Genomic DNA, 20,640 nt, shown 5'->3' on the forward strand with positions numbered 1-20,640 from the left:
ACAAAAAAAAAAGAGAGCTCAAATAATATGCTTTGATCAGCATTTAGACTCCATAGTTTTTTTCTGGATGTGGACAGCATTTTCCATCATGAGTCCTTTGGAGTTGTCTTGGATCCTTGCATTGCTAAGAAGAGATGAGTCTATCAAAGTTAGTTGTTGCACATTGTGGCTGTTACTGTGTACAATGTTCTCCTGGTTCTGCTCACTTCACTTAGCATCAGTTCATTCAAGTATTTCCAGGCTTTTCTGAAGTCTGCCTGCTCATCATTTTTTATAGCACAATAGTATTCCATCACATTCATATACCACAACTTGTTCAGCCATTCCCCAACTGATGGACATCCCCTCAATTTCCAATTCTTTGCCACCACAAAAAAGAGCTGCTATATTTATTTTTGTACATGTAGGTCCTTTTCTCATTTGTATGACCTTTTTGGGATACAGACATAGAAGTGATATTGCTGGGTCAAAGGGTATGCACATTTTTATAGTTCCAAATTGCTCTCCAGAATGGTTGGAGGGGCAGCTAGGTGGCACAGTGGATAGAGCACCAGCGCTGGAGTCAGGAGGACCTGAGTTCAAATCCGACCTCAGACACATGACACTTGCTAGCTGTGTGACCCTGGGCAAGTCACTTAACTCCATTGCCTAACCAAAAACAAACAGAATGGTTGGATCAATTCACAACTCCACCAACAATGCATTAGTGTCCCAATTTTCCCACATCTTCTCCAGTATTTATAATTTTCCTGTTTTGTCATATTAGCCAATATGAGAGGTATGATGGATCAACACATTTATCAAAGGGTAATGTGTTAAGCCCTGGGGATACAAAAACAGAAGCAAAAAAAACCCCAAAACAAAACAAAACAAAACAAAACCAAAAACAACAACAACAACAAAAACAGAAGCAAATACAGTCCCTGAGCTTACCTTCTGAAGGAGGATGACAACACATATAACTGTAACTATGGTGGATAAAAGTGTTGCTAGAGAGGGTACAGGTCTTCACCATTCTTTTCTCTCTACTTCTTTTTGTCACTGGAGAGTTGGAGCCTTCATCAACTGCACCCTATTACAATAATTAGGTCATTTTAAGCCCAGGGGAAATGTAATGGCCTTTCTGGTCCACTTTGTTCCCACTTCTGCTGCTTTAAGGAATTTATACTAAACAAAAAGGGACACAATCACAATTGTTCAGATGGAACATTTATTTGGTGCTTACCAGTGCCAGCCTGTGCTAAATGCTGGGAATACAAGTACAGGAAGACAAGATGCTCCCTATTCTCAAGAAGCTTACATTCTAATAGGGGAAGGCCAAACATAAAGGGTAGTAGGAGGGGCTAGCTGGTGAGGAGGTAGAGCAAAATAGAATGTGAGTGGAGCTGGGAGTGAAATGAACAAGTCTGGACTCCCAGTAAAATGAGAATCTGGGCCAAGGACTGACCAATCAGGAAGGCAAATGCCAGAATTGGAGAAGCATCTTCAGGCAAACCAGTTTGCCCCTGAGGAGGTGACGGTCACCCAGTTAAGATAATTCCTAACATTTTAGCCAACAGGTTTGGCTCTGTGCCTTAATTTACATTTATATTTATCTCTAGTTAACCCCTGGCCTCTTGTGGTTCACTTTCCTGGCATGGCACTGCTATGCTGTCCAGGTTTCACAAGCATACAACAATGAGGTCAGCACAGTGGCTCTGTAGACAGAGTAGTAGGCAGCCTAATATCTCTTCTCTCCCACACTTACCAACAAAACCCAGCAGGAAGAGATAGAAAGAGAAATCCCATTTGAAATAACTGCACACCATTTAAAATATTTGGGAGTCTGCCCCAAAATAAACCTGTCAAGACAAACCCAGAAACTGTATGAACTCAATTACAAAGTATTTTTCACACAAATAAAGTCAGATCCAAACAATTGGAGAAATATTAATTGCTCATGGGTAGGCCAAACCAACATAATAAAAATGACAATTTTGTCTAAATTAGTTTACTTTATTCAGTGCCGTACCAATTAAGCTACCAAAGAACTATTTTATAGAACTAGAAAAAATAGTAACAAAATTTATCTGGAACAATAAAAGGTCAAGAATATTGAGGGAATCAGTGGAAAAAAAAATGTGAAGGAAGGTAACCTAGCAGTACCAGACTTCAAACTATATTGCAAAGTGGTAATCATCAAAATAATCTGGTACTACCTAAGAAATAGAATGATGGATCAGTGGAATAGATTAGGTACATAATACACTGTAGTAAATGACCATAGTGATCTAGTGTTTGATAAACCCAAATAGCTAAGCTTTGGGGGCAAAAACTCACTTTCACAAAAATTGCTGGGAAAACTAGAAAGCAGTTTGGCAGAAACTAGGGGAGCATGGAAAATTTTACCTGTCAGATCTATGGAAGGGAAGAGTTTGTGACCAAACAAAAGACAGAGAGGATTATGGGAAGTATAATGGATAATTTTGATTACATGAAATGAAAAAGGTCTTGCACAGTCAAAACCAATGTAGCCAAAATTAGAAGGAAAGCAAGAAACTGGAGGGAAAATTTGCAGCAAGTTTCTCTAATAAAGGCCTCATTTCTCAAATACATAGAAAACTGAGTCAAATTCATAAAAATAAGAGCTATTCTCTAATTAATAAATGGTCAAAGATTATCAACTGGCAGTTTTGCCATGAAGAAATCAAAGCTATCTATAGTCATATGAAAAAATTCTCTTAAGTCACTATTGATTTGAGAAATGCAAATTAAAACAACTCTGAGGTACCACCTCACACCTATCAGATTGGCTAATGAGACAGAAAAGGAAAATGACAAATGCAGTAGGGGATGTGGAAAAAACAGGACACTGATGCACTGTTGGTGGAGGTCCAACCATTCTAGAGGATAATTTGGAACTATGCCCAAAGGACTATAAAACTGTGCATCCCCTTTGACCCAGCAATACCACTACTAAGTCTGTATATATCCCAAAGAGATTAAAGAAAAAAGACCTACATGTACAAAAATATATATAGCAGCTCTTTTTGTGGTGGCAAAAAATTGGAAATTGAGATGTCTGTTAATTGGAGAATAGCTACACAAGTTGTGGTATATGATTGTTATGGAATGCTGTTATACTATAAAAAATAATGAAGGTGATGGTTTCATTAAAAAAAAAACCTGGGAAGACCTAAATGAATTGATGCAAAGTGAAGTGAACAGGACCAGGAGAACATTGTACACAGTAACAATATTATTGTAAGGATGATTAACTATGAAAGACTTAGCTATTCTGATTAATACAGTAATCTAAGACAATTCCAAAGGACTCATGATAAAAAAAAAATACTATCTACCTCCAAAGAGAGAATTGATGAACTCTGAATGCAAATTGAAGTATAACTTTTTTTCATTTTCTTTATTTTTCTTGCCTTTTTTTTTTTGCAACATGGCTAATATGGAAAAGTGTTTTGCATGATTTCCCATGCATAATAGATGTATTGCTTGCCTTCTCAGTGGGTAGGAGAGGGGCTGGAGGGAGGAAGAGAATTTGGAATTCAAAATATTTTTGTTTGTTTGTTTTTGGCAGTTGAGGTTAAGTGACTTGCCCAGGGTCACACAGCTAGTAAGTATCAAGTGTTTGGTCTGAGGCCAGATTTGAACTCAGGTCCTCCTGACTTCAGGGCCAGCGCTCCATCCACTGCGCCACCTAGCTGCCCCCAAAATATTTTTTAAAATATTAAAAGCATCTCAATAACAAAAATACAGCCCTTAATCTCAAGGAGCTCACAGACTAATGAGGAAGACAAAAAATGAAATATATATAAGAGAAACTGGAAATAATCAACAAAGGTCAGGCATTAGGAAAGACTTCCTATAGAAGGTGAGATTTTAGCTGGAACTAAAGGAACACAGGGAGGCCAGGAAGTACAGATGAGGAGGGAGAAAATTCCAGGCATGGGAGACAGCCAGTGAAAATGCCAGGAGTTGGAAGAAAGAACCTCAAGGAGGCCAGTGTCATTGGACTGCAGAATCAGAAAGAGAGTGGTGGTAGAGGGGAGCAAGGTGTAAGGAGACTGGAAAGATGTGAGGGGAGAAGATTATGAAGGTCTTTGAATACCAGATTTTATATCTGATCCTTGAGGTGATAAGGAGCCCCTGAATTTATTGAATGGGGGGGGGCGTGATATGGTCAAACTTATGCTTTAGGAAGATCACTTTGATAGCTTACCAGAGAGGATGGACTGGAGTAGGGAGAGACTTGAGACCAAGTCCAACCAAAGGCTATTACAGTAGTCCAGTTGTGAGGTTGTGAGGGCCAGGACCAGGGTGTTGGACCGAGAAAGGGGAGAGTACGGGAGATGTTATGAAGGTAAATTGGACAAACCTTGGCAACAGATTGGATATGGAGAGTGCCCATAAAGCTTTAAATCTATGATTCTCCTGGTTTTAAAATGCAAGCGCATTAAAAGTTTATAAGCATTATTGTTAATCTTTTTGTTTTTCTTTTTTTGCTAGGCAACAGGGTTATACGACTTGCCCAGGGACACGCAGCTAATAAGTGTCAAGTGTCTGAGGTCAGATTTGAACTCAGGTCCTCCTGACTCCAGGGCCGGTGCTCTACCCACTGCACCGTCTAGTTGCCCCCTATTGTTTGTCTTTTAACAAGCTTCATTAGGACTGTGAAGAGATAGGAAAACAAGTTTAATCCCTTTGAGAAATGCCACTGTTTTCTTTCTGTCAATTAATTGTCAGGAAGCACCCATTCTTACTTTAAACTATTCCTTGCAAGTTTCTTAGGGACTCTCAGAGTTCAGGCTGTGTGATAGATCTGGAAGCTCCAGCACTCTAGCCAGTATAAATGTTGGTTATCGACCATTTTCCCTCCCTTTACAATTAGGCAAAAGAGGACTCAGGGGAGAGGCTAGTTTGTATTGTTTCTGCTGCAAGAGCCGGGCATTCAGTGAAGTTGGCTGATTTTTTTGAAACAAATCAGTAGGCGAATGTATAACCCCTTCTGTGAGTTGAAACTGTGCAGAAGGCTCTGGCTTTTTTTTTTTTTTATAACCAAACCTTTCCACTGAAAGTATTTTCATGCTTTGAGGGGTGGAAGGGAAGGGAGGAGAGATATTCCTCTGCACCTGGGGAAGCAGCTGCTGCATTTCACCCTAGAGAGGGTGGATGATATGCCTCTCCCTTGTGTTTATATGTGAGTATATCTATCATTTCTTATTGTTTGTGAAAGTATACTGATTGTTGTCATTCTTGGAAAAACAAGTCTGTAGGTAACCTCATTGTTCCAAAATACCAGGAGCTCTCATTTACCAGTGGGGTCCTAATTTCACTGCAGTGATTGGGACATATTCAAATATGAACTTTATTGTTGCAGGAGTGTTTATGTTTGCAGTAGCTGTTGAGCAACTTAAGTGTAATACAAATGTTTCATCATTTAATTTTGTTAGTTTTACATGATTTCAAAATAATATTACATTAAACAATGGAGGTATAAACTGATAAGGGGAACGAGATTCACATATCCTGAAAGACTCCAGCAAATTGAAAAGAAAAACGGACTTGCCTCCTGCATTAAATAAAACAGATTTATTTGATCTGTAAGGTCCCTTGCGGCACTAATGACCTGTGTACAAAGATCCTTTCCAGGTCTGATATTCTCTGTTCTATGGACTCCTCTTGTTCTGACATTCTGTATGCTAAAGTCCTTTCCAGTTGTGTGTGTGAGCGTGTGTGTGTGTGTGTGTGTGTGTGTGTGTGTGTGTGTGTGTGTTTTAACAGAAGCCCAAATAAAACTTCCTGAGAACAGCATGAGTTGAGGAGTGGTCTTCTTAAGAGGACAATAAGGGGAACAGACTTGTTTGGTGAAACTTTCCAGAAGCAAAACAACTGCTCACTTGAAACATGGAGATTTATCATCCAGAATCCAAGCAGATTGCCAGATCTATAAATAGTTTTAGCTGCAAGTAAACAGTTTCTTTCCCCCTTTGCTGTTGCTGGCCCATTGTTCAAGAGCCTGAGTAACTGAGCCAAGAAAGCAGCATTTTAGCCCAAACTTGGACTCTTCTTTCCGTAGGGATCAAGCTCCTTCCCTGGACTGGGAGAATGTCAAAGATTTGACAAGATTGTAATGTGGCATCTGTGACCTGGAATGAAATTTGTCTTCTTTGCCCAGCTTTTTCTTCCTCCTTTTATACCATTGCCAACTCTTGCCTGTTACAGAACCGTTTAGATCACAAATTTTATAGATACTATAAAAAGACAAAAGCACATGGCTAATTACTGAGAGGCATATTCCATTGCCACACACTCCCTCTTTTCAAGGCCAACATGCACATGGCCGCTTCCTGAGTAGGGAGTCATTTGTTTTCAGAGCTGCCCTTAGTGGATCACTGAGCACACTCCAGTCTAACTAGCTAAATTTTCTGCAAGTTGTAGACATTTCAAAAGCCTCTTGAATAAGCCAAGCAAAATGTTGCCCTGAGAACAGTTTTGGACATTCCATAGTTTATTTTTAAAATTTTCCTTTTGGAAAAAATCAGAGCCTCCTACATATTTTTCCACTTCTGTTGCATTCATTTGCAAGAGTCCATTATATTGAGCAGTCCTAAGTAGGGTATGAAGAGGCAGTGGTATAGTGGAAAGAGTGCTGGATTTTTAGTCAGAGCACCTGGTTCGAATCCTTACTCTGCTCCTAACTACTTATGTGATCTTGGGCAAGTGACTTCATTTCTCTAGGTCTCTGTTTCCTCCTATTTAAGAAGGCGTGGTTGGGCTAGATGATCTCTAAGATCTCTTTCGAACCAACAGTGCCTTGTACGTAGTTGATGCATAATAAATATTTGTGGAATTGAATTTAATCAAATTGAACTTCTATGATTCCATGGAACCCTCTACACTACATTGTCTCTATACCACACTTCTCTTTCAGGGAAGGAGCCTGTTTCCTGTACACACAGCCCATATTTGGGTGAAAATGCTGTTTCTTTGACCCTGTCAGGAAACCAACTGGCTCATGTTTCCCCAATCCATCCACTGCTTGGGTGCTTTCTCCTCCTCTAGGCTAAGCTTAATCACACCTGTCATGCCAAAATGTCCTCAGCCCAGCAGCAGCATTACTGTACTATGGTGATGTCCATGTGGGCTGAGCTATAGGGGTTTGGCAGGGTAGGAAGGAAGCTTGGCTCGGAGCAAAGAGGGTAGTGAATCTCTTAAAACTAGAAAGATAGATGAGAATAAGCCAAAGCCTCAGGAAAGTTCCCCAATCAATCCAGAAAATGTCTTGGACACTATAATGATGGTGCTTTTTTGGTTGGGTTTAAAAGTCTTAGTTTTTGAGTTGTGGTGCTTATTAATATGGATATATGGATCCAGGGAAGGATCAGGGAAAGGAGAATGACAAGAAGGAAAATCTCTGGATTATGTTTCAAGTTCTTTGCTAACCAGCTAGATAGTAGCCTGTTATAGTGGACAAAACTTTAGATTAAGTGTTAGGACACCTGGTTTCCAGTCCCAGCTCTGCCACTGACTAACCTGCTATGTGATCTTGGGCAAGCCTCTTCCTTTCTCTGTGTCTGTCCCACTTTTATCCTCTTCTGGGGTTAATAAAGTGGCTGGACTGAATAGTTTAAAATCTTGTCTAAATCTTAATGTTGATGATCCTGTGATTCTCTTCTACCCTTTGTACAGTGAATGCTAGGCCTTAGATTTCTTCACCTTAAAATATAAGTATATTATATATACATACATATAAAATATAAATAATCATTATGGTGCATTTGAAAGAATACTGGATTTAAAGTCAGAGGATCTGAGTTTGGATCCTGGCTCTGCCTACTTAGTATGTCTATGACCTTGGACAATAGAGTCCTTTAATATCTCTAGGCCACACTTTCCTCATTTGTAAAAGCAAGGCCGGATCTCCTCCAATTTGAGCTCCTGGAATCCTGTAAATAAAGCATATTAAGGTTACAAAAAGTTTTCATGTATATTAACTCGTTCGACCCTTAAAAACTACTTGAAGGTTATCAAATAGGTAAAAATCTTTGTTTCAAATTTCTCCGATAGGGGTTTGATATTCAAGATATAGAAATAATTAACAAATATATATTTATACGTATGTATGTATATACATGGGTATACATATATGTATGTGTATGTATGTGTGTGTGTGTGTGTGTGTGTGTGTGTATAATATGACTAATAGTATTTTCCCCAATAGATGGTCAAAGGATATGAACAGACAGTTCTCAAGGTGAAAACTGTGTATTCACAACCACATGAAAAAATGCTCAAAATCACTAAAAATAAGAGAAATGCACATCAAAACAACCCTGAGTTTTTACCCGCAAATTGGCAAAAATTACTCAAAAAAATGGCAATAGTCAGTGTTAGAGGGGTTACAGAAAGACAGGCACACACAATTGTTGGTGGAGTTCTTTGAAATGGTGTGACCATTCTGGGAAGCAATTTAAAATTACACAAATAAAGTGACTAAAATGTCCATACCCTTTGAACCAGACACTCCATTATTGGGCTTATACCCCAATAAGCTATCAATAAGGTCCCATATACTCCAAAATATTTATAGTAGTACTTTTTGTGATAGCTAAGAATTGGAAACAAAGTAGATGCCCATCAGTTGAGAAATGGCTAAACAAATTGTGGTACTTGGAACTGATGCAGAGTGAAGTAAGCAGAGCCAAGAAAATAATATACACAGTGATTACAGTAGTGTAAATGGAAAAACAATGACACACCAAAAATCAAAAGTAAATGTAACAAATTGTAAAGATCAGAAGGGACTCAAATAAAAAGAAATGAGAAGACACCCTTTGTGAGTGTCCACCCTCTGTGGGAGGTCTACAGGTGTTGCACACTGCACATGCTTTTGGACTATTTCAATGTATTGATGATTTGTGCTGACTTTTAAAAAAAATTCTCCCCCCCAAAAATACTGTTTGTCATATGGGATAGCTCTCTGAGAAAGGAAAAAGGGAGAGATACATGGGATACTATGGTGATGTAAGGAACAGAAAATATCAAAAACCTTTTTTTAAAAAGAACTACTCCAAAGGTAGGTAGTACAAGTAGTATTCTCTTCTGGATGAACACAGTGAGGCTTTGAGAAGGGAAGTCATTTGCTCAAGGTCACACCAAGTAGGACTCAAACCCAGCTCTGTTGACTGAACCTAGTGTCTTTCACACTACACCACACGGACAGGGGTACAAAAAACCAAACAGTACTTGGAAGTAAATTCCTTTAAGACCAAGTCAGTTTAATGGTTGTGTTAAGGTATTATTTCTACAGATTATTTGATATATAAAGAATAGTTGTCTCTGCAGGGAAAGTTTTACAAATTAAGGGTTGTAAAAGAAGAAAATGATGGCTTTGTTTTTGTATGTTTCTGTTCCTTAATTTTGGATAAGTGTTGGTGCATGATTCAGCTCAAAGAGAATAATTCAGTCAACTGACCTGTCTGGAAACTGTTTGTGTTTCCTCAAGCCCATTCAAGCTGTTGGAATGAAGGCATACTTTACCAATTACAGCATGAATGCAAGCCCTTTAAGTTGAATGGGCTTCTGAGGATACTTCCTGTGATACTCAGGAAAATTTTGCTCCATTACTAATAATGTCTTCAATTTATTTAATGCCTTTTATCCACAGACATCAGAGCTTTTGACTTAGTGGAAATTGTTCATTCTCACAGCATCCTTAAGACATAGGAAGGGAGTTTCTGCTATTCTTACTTTATGGGTGGTAAAACTGCTTCAGAAAGGGAAATTGAATCATAGAATTCTGCATTTTGTTAGAGCTGAAAGTTTCCCTTTATAATAGAATATAGAATATCCAAACTGGAAGAGATCTTAGAGTTCATCTGATCCAATCCCTTCATCTTATAGATTTGAAAACTGTGCCCCAGAAAAGGAAAGTGACTTGCCCACAGCCAACCAATAAATTAAATAAATTAATAAACTTAAAACAAAGTTGAGCCAGCCCAGTGTTGAGTTGCCACCAGAAGCCTTGCAGGATGTACTGTGAAAGAGGAAAGTCGGCCTTTCTTGTATGAACTTGGAGAGTTAGCTGTCATCCATCAGTTTGCCCAAACCATTTTGGAACGCATTCATATTTTCATTTCTAAAATCTTCTTTAGCCTATACCATGTCTCGTAGGAGGCATTGTGGTTGGTATAAAGAACATTGGTCTAGGAGTCATTTAGGCCAAAACCCAGCTGTGTGACTCTGGGGCAAGTCTCTTCTGAGTTTCAGTTCCCTCATTTGTAAAATGATGATAACAGTTGTACCACCTTCTTCACATAATTGTGAGGAAAGCCTGAGTTAAACATGAGCTGCTGGCAGGAAGCACCTAGTACAGTGCTCTGCCTAGTGTACGGGTTTAATACATATTCATTAATGGACTTCTGTGGGAAACCAAACAACTTCATCGGCTTGACAGGAAAAAGGCAATGGGGAAAACACCCTACTCCGAAGAAAATAATTAAAATGCTACAAAGCAAACATTATAAACTAGTCATCAGGCAGTAAGAAACAAAGGGCAAGAATGCCTGAATCCCAAGGCTAGTGAACTGTGGATAGGAAACCTTTTGTCACTGACGCAGCAGTGCTGAAAATGGAAGGAAGGATGTCAGACATCTGTGGCCAGCCTGGGATGAAGTTACAGCACCAAGCTCATTGTCCTAAGGAAACGGATCTCTACTATGGACTTCGAGGTGGAAGCTAGGCAAATGACTGGTTGACATCATCAGGCTGAGCATTGCATTACAGCAAATGGGGACTTGCTTGGCAAGCTATGTGGGAAACTCCCACTAAAGCCTCGAAGTGCATTTCATTTAGGAAATAGAGAGGAAGCCAGCTCTCTAACGGCACTGCTACGGCAGTCAATCCATCCTTTCTCTTTTGCTGACAACCAGGCTGGTGACCAGGACTCCTTGCTTTACGTGCCTAGTTCTCAACTGGAAATTCCCAGGGCCCAGAGAGTTTCATTCTGTAAGTAGAACCTCAAATACCTTCCAAGGAGAAGCAGAGGCAAAGTCTAGAGATGAGCTCTCTAGAAAGACACATAGATGGCACATTGGTAACTGAATAGCTGTTTTTATATGTGTGATATGTATAGAATTATATATTTGCCCTGAAAATGGTGGCTTTATCTGAAACTTCTTAAGGCTGTTGTGTCATCTAAGTGTGTTCCTGTTGGGTTTTGTCTAGAAAAAGTGGATATTTAATTTGGAATTAGGGATGTCAATAAGTTTTATGAAGTTATATGATTATGTTTTAACTATATGGTCTTGGTATAGTAGAAAGAATATTGGTTTGAAATACAAGGGATCTGGGTTCTAATTCTGGTTCTGCCACCAACTAGGTTGAGAGGATGTGTGACATTAGAGAAGTCACTTTGACCTTTCGGGACTTCTGTTTCCTTAGCTGTAGAATGAGAAAATGAAAGTGTATGTAGTTTTTAAAGCTGTAATCAGTGTCTTAAGGCTCCTCCCAGTTCTGATAGTCTATGTTCTGAGGACCCTTCCAATGCCAACATTTTCTCTTCCAAGGTTCTTTATCACATTTTATGGTTCTAAGAACAGATGTTGAAGTAGATGGCATTTTAAATGCCATGGCATTTAAAAGCCAAAAACATGGTCAGTCCTCATTTACTTTTGCCACGTGGTGTTTTCTTTTCCATGTTTTTATAATTTGCTATTTATTTTTGGCAAATAAGCAGAGCATGTAAGCTCTTAGGTGGTTACCTGTTTTCAGATGCATAAATATAAGGAGCCACTTTGGTACTGAAAGGGAAGTTTACAGTCATTGTTGTTACTGAGCATGGGCAGGATCACAGTGGGTTGCAAGTACTGTGGGGGTGGATGGATAATATCTTAGGACATTGGGGCTCCCATTCATCATCCCTGAAAAGTAGTTTAAATATATTTCAAAAGTTTTACCACTGACAAGGCAAAACTTTGAGCCAAAACTCATGCAGACTTAGGTCAGAACTTGAAATGAATCTGGCCTTTGGGAAGAAAATATTTCTGGTCCCTGAGGGGACTCAACACTGTTTGAACTGACACAGATTTGGGGGATGAATTTCTAGCAGTTTTTCATGTTTTATGCATAGAGGCATGTATGTGGTTCTTGAAGAGTGAGGGAGAAAGCAAGGATCAAATAAGACTTTAGGACCCAGACTTGGGAGGTCCTTTAGAGTTCATCTAATCCAACCTCCTCACTTTATGGTCAAGGAAATTGAGGCCCTGAGGGGATAACTGATTGCCCAAACTTCTTTTGCCAGCATGTAGCTGAATCAGAATTCAAATCCAGGTCCTTCAACTCTATACCCAGTGAATGTTTCATTATATCAGAGTACCTGGTTCAAATGTGAATTGGGGGGGGGGAGAATTATCCCATTTCCAGATATTATAATAATAAAGAAAAGTCGAACCCTCAAGGCTTGCCCTGAAGCAGGGGCCTCCTACTGATCGATTAGGAAGCACAAACTCGAGTTTCTTATTCTGTGAAATGAAGGGCATTAGACTAGATGACCTTCAAGTCCTTTCTAGCTCTAATATTCTGTGTTCCATGCTCTGATGTCTCATCTAGCTCTAAGGTTCTGTGTATATCGGGTCAGTTACTACTAGTTTGTAACAATGACCATTCCTCCTTTCCATGGACCATTTCTATTTCTCTACATGGGGTTAAATTAATCAGTGCTGGACTTAAGGGAAGGCACGACCACAGGGCTTAAATCAGTGGAAATTTGGGGGATTTCACAGCATTTCAGATCCTTTACTCTTTTGAGAGATATAGTAAGTAAAGACTGAGATATGCTTTGTTGACTGATCAGGTGGAAATTGTCTTTATTTTGCTAGCAAATGATTAAACTTTATAATTCTCAATTATTATTACTACTCTGAATGAAAAATGAATTGCTACAAATAGAGAACCTATAGAAATATGAGCCAGCATATGTGTTATTGTATCTGATATCATAGCATTAATAATAGCTTGTATTTCTATAGTTCTTTATGATTGACAAAGTATTTTTTCATAACTCAGTGAAACAGATAACATAAGTATTAGTTTCTCCATTTTACAGATGAGGAAACTGAGGTCCAGAGAGTGATTTGCCCAAGGTCACAGAGCTAGTAAGGTATAGAGTCAGTACTAGAGTCTGACATTCCAGGCATGTTGTCCTTGGAGATGGGGAAAGAGAGCAAAGCTCGGACAAGTGCTTAGGATCTGGGAGTCTAGAACTGGAAGGGACGTTACCGAGCTGGTCCTGACTTGCTCTGACCCCGTGTCCAGCACTCTGTTTCAGTATACTCTACTGCCTCTCCTTGCTTTATGCTTTCCACTGTAAACCACTCCTCCCTCTCTACCTCCCCAATCTATCTAGTATATCACCATCACAGGCTTTGTAGACATTGGTGCAGTACACATACAGGCTCATAGCATATGTACACTTCAGAAAGATTAATAATCCCAGTCTTCAGCAGTCAGCTGTTTCACTGTAAGTAGTGGTCAGCTTCAAGAGGGTATTTATTCTGGTGAACTGAAGTCTTCTCTTAATCCAATAATCCCACTACTGACCTGCAATGATTGGGGCCCAGAACTGTTACGAGTTCCTATCAAAAAGCAGGATTTAGAGACTGCTGATGTTATAGTAATTGGAGGCTGAGGTCAGGGTTATAAGGCTGGGCCCAAAGCAGAAGTGGCTAAAGAGACTTTAGCTGGAATTATTTAAAGAAGCAGCTAGCAGGTGTCACTTCCAGCATACTGTGATAAAACCAGTTCATTGACCCCTAAGCTCTGCTGTTTGTGTCTGAATGAGAGGTCAGAAGTGATACCAAGCTGGAAACTGGTCCAACCAGTCTCTAGGACTCAAGAACCATGGAATCTGAGTGTGGAGCTGAGATCACTGTTCTGCAGGCCTTTCAAAAAGGCCTTGGGAAAGCTTTTGAATATTGTTTCATCTAAGGAGAAAGAGTAGTGTTTTGGTAGTTACCCTCAGTAGCCACTGAAGGAAGTGATTGTATTAAATGCTAGAAGGCCTCTGATCTAATACAGGAGGGAACCAACATTGCCCACAACCAGAAAGCAGCCTCCCTTTACCCAGAAGAGGCTCGTTCATTTCTCCAAGAAATCATTGACCTTGCCCTCCCTTCCTTACAGAGTTGTTTGAGGGAAGTGTTTTGTAAACTTTAATGTGCCATAAAAATGTGAGTTTATCAGTTATTATTTTTCTTCAATTCTTTTATTCATGGTAGAGTTATAGCAGCAGCATGGAGTAGTGGATAGAGGGCTAGTCTTGGAGTCAGGAAGACCTAGGTTCAAATCCACCTCAGAAACTTATTAATTGTGTGATGCTGGTCAAGTCACTTAACTTGTGCCTCAGTTTTCCTCATATGTAAAATGAGAATATTGGTCTCAGCCTTGAAAGTCCCTTCCAGTTCTAAATCTATGAGCCTATGAACTTGGAGGTATATATAACCTATGGCCAAGAACCCCAGCTTCTGGATTTATATGAATTGGGTTCAATCTTGAGGGACAGCTTCCCCAAATCACTCTCTTTTTTTTCATGTTGCCACTACCTAGAGTTTCCTGTGGGAATTCTCCCAACTATAGCTTATGTAGCTTATGCACAGGTCTCCACAGATGTAGGTAAAAGGGTAGCAAGATCCCATATAAGCATTCAAGGTAACAAAACCATACTGGGTATAGCCTTTATTCTACACTACAGTTAATGCAGAAAAACATAAGTATTTACAGCAGATCATAAATAGTAGATAACATTCCCCTTCTTTTTCCAATGAGTTTCACATCACTCCCCTTCTCCTCTCCCCCTACCCTTTCAGAATATATGTAGTCCCCTACATCATAGTGGCTGGTGGTTTATATCCCCTTCAAAAATGAATGAAATTAACTGGAAGTTGCTAGGAAAACAGCAACTTCCAACATTCTGATATGCCCCACTTTTTACCTCAGAAATCTATAAAGTTCCATACCTTATGATACTATCCTAAAGGCTTGGGTCCCCTTATACTTGGGCTTGTTAGAGAAGCAGGCAATCAATCACTCAACAAGCACTTCCAAAACACCTAGTGTATGTCAGGCACAATGCTTTAATAGTCCTTATCTCAGTGAGCCTACATGTTATTACAGACCCTTCCTCCATCATCCCTGAAATGTCCAAAATAACTCATGGTAATAGCGAAAGGCAAAGAGCAGGCTTTTTGTACCCTCATATTGTGGCTTAGACTGTTGCTCCTCTAGTTTTGGGTACATGTGTATTATACTTGTTTCCTCAAGAAACTGGTTTTGCCAGGAAGTCTTCTCTCACTGGAAAGCTGGATTCTGGAACTCTTCAACTTGGGAGTTGCTAGGGAGACAACCCTGAGGCAAGGAAATCCCCTCTCTGGGTGGCTGAAATTCAGACAATTCCACCACTTAGTCATGTGGCTCCCCTCTCCATGGCTACATACCTGCCATCTCTCCGATTAGGCCACTGCCACTCCAAGGGTGGGAGCAGAATTTAAGATCCAGGAACTCTGCTATTGAACTGCATAGATGAGAGCAAATGCAGCTTCTTTCCTTCCCCTCCCCCCATGCCTCTGACCCAAGGCTTCAATTAGCAGTGGGACCCAGGTCTAATCTTAGCTGTACTATTCTCTGGCCTGTCCTCTGAAGAGAAAAAAAGGCAAAAGGGGACACGGCTCTGCCGCTGACGTCCTCTTATATGTCAGCACGAAGAGGAGAACTTTGAGCCAATCATTTTATCCCCAGTTAATGAGCTACAAGGTGCTAAACAAAGACTTATTCCCCTTGAGAATGCTCTGATAAGCCTCCTATGTATACAATAGCTATAGTGCAGAAAAATAACATCATAAAAGCATAGCAGAGGAACAAAGTGCGTTCTGAGATTAGAGAATGAAAACAAAAATTCTGACGGAGTAGGAATGGTGGGGGTGGTGGGGTGGCGCACTGTGGATCAGGAAAGCCTTCATGAAGGAGCTGGTATCTTAGGTGAGTCTTAAAGGGTGGGTAGGGTTTTTAAAGCTAGAACTTCCAGGTAAATGTTATAGCATGAGCAAACATACAGAGGTTGGGAAAGCATAGAATGTGAGTAGAGGGACAGCGCAGAGTCACGTATGACTCTTAGAATACCGAGTATAAAAATACTGAAAGTAATGTGAGACAAGGCTGGAAAGGTTAGGTGGCACCAGGTGGTGGAAGGCCCTGAATGCCTACCTGCCAGATGAGGCACAAGGCAGTAGTCACTAGGTATTAAAGGTTTTCTTGGCAGTCTCTCCTTAAAGAGGTTCAGAAGGATTTCTAGCCCGAAGGGGTCGTGCTCTCTGATCCCAGTAACCCATTCGCTCTTTTCCACCTGCAGTACTTGTCACACCAGTACATCTGTGTGGTGTCAGTGATCATGTTAGATTTAGTCAGAGAATTTAGGTTCAGATTATTCTGCTTCTGACATTTATTAACTGTGTAACCTTGGGCAAATCAGTTTCCTGGGATCTCCTCATCTGTAAAATGAAGAGGTTCTTAATCTGGGGAATATGAACTTAAAAAAATACACACACACACATGTATATATATATATATATATATATATGTGTGTGTGTGTGTGTATGTGTGTATGTATATGTACATGCATATATACATATATAGAGAGAGAACTGTATTTTAATATAATTGGTTTTCTTTGAATCCTGTATATGTTATTTTATGCGTTTAAAAATGTTATTCTGAGAAAGATGCCATAGGCCTCGCCAGACCTCCCAAAGGTCCGTGATACAAAGTGAAGAACTCTACAGGAGACCTTCCAGCTCTAGGCCCTAAGTCTATCTGATCACATGTGCTTTGAGGAAATAAAAGTAGTTTTCCTCACAAAAAGGCTGGAGACCTGTTCTAGAAATATCTGAAATTCAAGGCAATTTGAAGGAATGGAATAAAAACATGGTACAAAACTATCACTAGATCTTTAATCTAACCATGGCTTGAATTTCATCCTGGTTTGGGCCACACATTGGCAGTTGCTCAAAACTGCTTGTATCTTGTCCGGTTGAATACGTGGTATAGTGGAAAATATACTGAACTTCAGCTCTTGTTCAGGCCATACCACTTACTGACTCTATGACTCTGGACCCTTCCCCTTTTGGGGCCTCAGTTTCCCTGTTTGTGATTGGATTGGACAAGATGACCTTCAAGCTCTAAATTTATATTCTTTCCTTGTAAATTTTGAACATGTAAATTTAGAGTAGGTAAAAGAGCTGCCCAGAAGTGAAATAGAATCTCCTACGTTTGAGATCTAATGCAATTCCACGTGTTCCTCAGATTCTCCTGTAAAATGAAAGATTGGCCTAGATGACCTTTAAAATCTCTCTCAATTCTGACATTCAGTTCTAAGGTCCTTTCCAGTTCTGACAACAAGCCCTTAGGTACTTCTTATCTAATATTCAATGTTTTTTCTTTCCAGGAGAGTGCCAAACCCTCCCTTTGTTTTTTTCTTATTATTATTTTACTATGTGGGATAGACTATATTGAGTCCTTTTTTCTTTCACTGAATTATGAACCACTCCATTTTACTGTTTCTGCTCTTCTAAGCACTGAGAAAGGCTCACTTGATTTGAAGGCCAGAGCATCTGCTTGAGGTATCAGGTGGCTGAAAATTACTGCTACTGTTGTAACTCCCCATCAGAGCCTTACAATCATATGAGAAAATGCATTTAACTGGTTTTATAGGACAAGGTGACAGATATCCCATTGCTTCTGAGAACTGTGGAAAATGGAAGGGCCCCCTCTCCTAAATAGGGGCTTTTACAAGGCACTAACTCAATGTTTATGGATTTAGAATACATAAATTAAGAGTAATTATATAATTCACTTTCCCTCTCAGTGCTATTCATGATTCATTTTTAAAATGAAGAGATTGTACCAGATGATCTCTAAGGCACCTTTCAGCTCTGACATTCTATTCTAGCATCTCTTCCAGTTCTGATGTTCTGTGTTCTAGAGTCCCTTCCAGTTCTGACATTTCTGTGACTATAGTCCTAAGACAAGGCTTTGGGCATCCTTTTTATTTTTGAAAAGGAAAATTTTACCAATTTAACAGAAGATAAAGGTATTAGACTCAAGTGAGGTAAGCAAAGCTAACCCTCTCAGCAGGATAAACTACTTGATAGCACAACTTTCTGACCTCTCAGTCCTAGTTATATCTATGTTAAGGCAGTCCTGCCCAAGATTATCAGGTCCACTTGAAGAGCCAGGAATCTTCTATGGAAGAATCTTAGAACTTGGGAAGTCCTTGTCAGAGCAGTGGATTGATTTGTTATTTGTCCCAGCTCCTCAGTTCAACATTCAAGGTCTTCCCTGATCTGGCACCAACCAGCCTCTCTTTGTAGCCTTGTCTTCCACTGCCTCCCTTTATGTACTCTGTACTACAACCAATCCAGACTATATAGTCTTCCCAACACATGTTTCCCTACACCATCAAGATTTTCTGTCTTTTGCTTTTACCTTTTTCTGTGACCAGTCTACCTTCCCTGCTTCACAGCATGTTGAAATTTTATCCATCCTTCACAATGCACAATGGTGGCCACATAGTAAGCATTTAATAAATGTTTATTGAATTTAACCACTTTTCTCTGACCTTACCTTTTTTTTTTTTTTTTTACTCTTTTGTTCCTCAGACTGTCTATAGTGGTTAGTCAAGAGCTGAAAATCTGAAGACATGATGGGAAGAGAAGAGAACTAAACCAGGTAGGAGCTTATATACCTTCTAATCCCACAAGTGTTTTCTTAAGCACTTGTGTTTCTGTTGTAGGAAAAAGTGAATTGTTACACGATATTAGAAAGAGACTTTATACTTGTCTTGAGAAAAAGACAAATTTGGCTCTCTAGAATTATTAACATTACTTTAATACTTAATAAAAAGCAAACTCATTTAGTTCATAACAAAAAAAGAAGTAGAGATCATGGGAGGTAAAATGGATAATTTTGATTACATTAAATTTAAAAAGTTTTGTAAAACAGAACCCATATAGTCAAAATTAGAAGGAAAGCAGGAAACTGTGAAAAAAAAATTACAGCAAGTTTATATGATGAAGGTCTCATTTCTCAAATATGTGGGGAACTAAGCCAATTTATAAAATAAGTCATTCCCCAATTAATAAATGCTCAAAGGATATGAACATGCATTTTTCAGAAGAAGAAATCAAAACCATCTGTAGTCATATGAAAAAGTGCTCTCAATCACTAATAATTAGAAAAATTCACATTAAAACAATTCTGAGATACCACCTCGCACCTCTCAGATTGATTAGCTAACATTACAGAAAAGAAAATGACAGATTTTGGAGGGGATGTGGAAAAACAGGGACACATTCACTCTTGGTGGAGTTGTGAACTGGTCCAACCATTCTGGAGAACAATTTGGAACTATGTCCAAGGGACCATAAAACTCTGCATACCCTTTGACCCTTCAGCACCACTACTGGATCTATACCCCAAAGAGATTAAAGAAAAAGGAAAAGGATCTCTATATACAAAAATATTTATAGACGTTCTTTTTGTGGTGGCAAAGAATTGGAAGCTAAAGAGATCTCCATCAATTGAGGAATGACTGAACAAGTTGTGGTATATGATTGTGATGGAATACTATTATGCAATAAGAAATGATGAGCAGGATGGTTTCAGAAAAACCCAGGAAGACTTATACTGATGCAAAGTAAAGTAAGCAGAAGCAGTAGAAGATTGTACACAGTAACAGCAATATTGCACTGTGATCACATGTAAAAGACTTAGCTATTCTCAGCAATACAGTGATCTAAGACAATTCCAAAGGTCTCATGATGAAAAATGCTATCCACATCCAGAGAAAGAACTGATGAATTCATATTTTTTCACTTTCTTTATTTTTTCTTGCTTATACTTTTGCAACATGGTTAATGTGGAAATGTGTTTTGCATGACTTCATATGTATAATGAATGTCATTTCTTGCCATCTTAATGGGTGGGGCAGGGACTGGAAGGAGAGAAAGAATTTAGAACTAAAAATAAAAAAAATTTAATTTAAAAACCTCACTTACATAGTACTTTAAAGTTTACAAAAATTACTATCCCTATTTTACAGATGAAGAAACTGAGGCTTGGAGAAATGAAGTGCTTTACTTAAAATTACACAATAGCATTTGAGCTGGAATTTGAACTTGGTCTCCTATCCGGTCCTCTCTCCACTATACCATGATGCCTCGAAATTTAGTACCTCAGATCACTGTATGTCATATCTCTGACAGAATTTGTTGTTTATTTTTAATTAGATATCAACAATTCCTTACAAGGTTTATATGAGACTGTTAAGAGGAAAATTTAATAAGATAATAATTGAAGAAAATATCAATAAAACTGGGTATGATACCAGTTTTCCTTTCATACAAATGTATGCAGTAAAGTTACTTAAACAAGTACTGAGACGATGGGTGAAAAATGGTGCATGGTGGTGAAGTTAAAACAAACAAGAAATAGCTTATCGAAATAGAGACTCTCCACATATCTATGCTAAAGCCCCACACGTGTGGGCATGAGTGGATGCAGCAATTCTCAAATCATGATCCAGCGCTCTAGAAG

General features: G+C 39.1%; 1 protein-coding gene across 3 annotated transcripts in view; it reads left to right on the forward strand.

The window, feature by feature from the left end:
• PKIG (cAMP-dependent protein kinase inhibitor gamma) overlaps positions 1–20,640 on the forward strand; it is a 71,102-nt gene that overhangs the window by 24,691 nt on the left and 25,771 nt on the right. For 2 of the 3 annotated variants that reach the window (XM_027847674.1, XM_027847682.1), the window contains exon 2: positions 18,705–18,774. The gene's annotated coding sequence lies outside the window, so the exon portion shown is untranslated. Of the gene's footprint in view, positions 1–10,827; positions 11,005–18,704; positions 18,775–20,640 lie in introns of those variants that run through there. The other variant, XM_027847665.1, reaches the window with a different exon arrangement.

This window comes from Vombatus ursinus, unplaced genomic scaffold (assembly GCF_900497805.2).
Source record: "Vombatus ursinus unplaced genomic scaffold, bare-nosed wombat genome assembly UNPS02000580.1, whole genome shotgun sequence".
NCBI lineage: Eukaryota > Metazoa > Chordata > Mammalia > Diprotodontia > Vombatidae > Vombatus > Vombatus ursinus.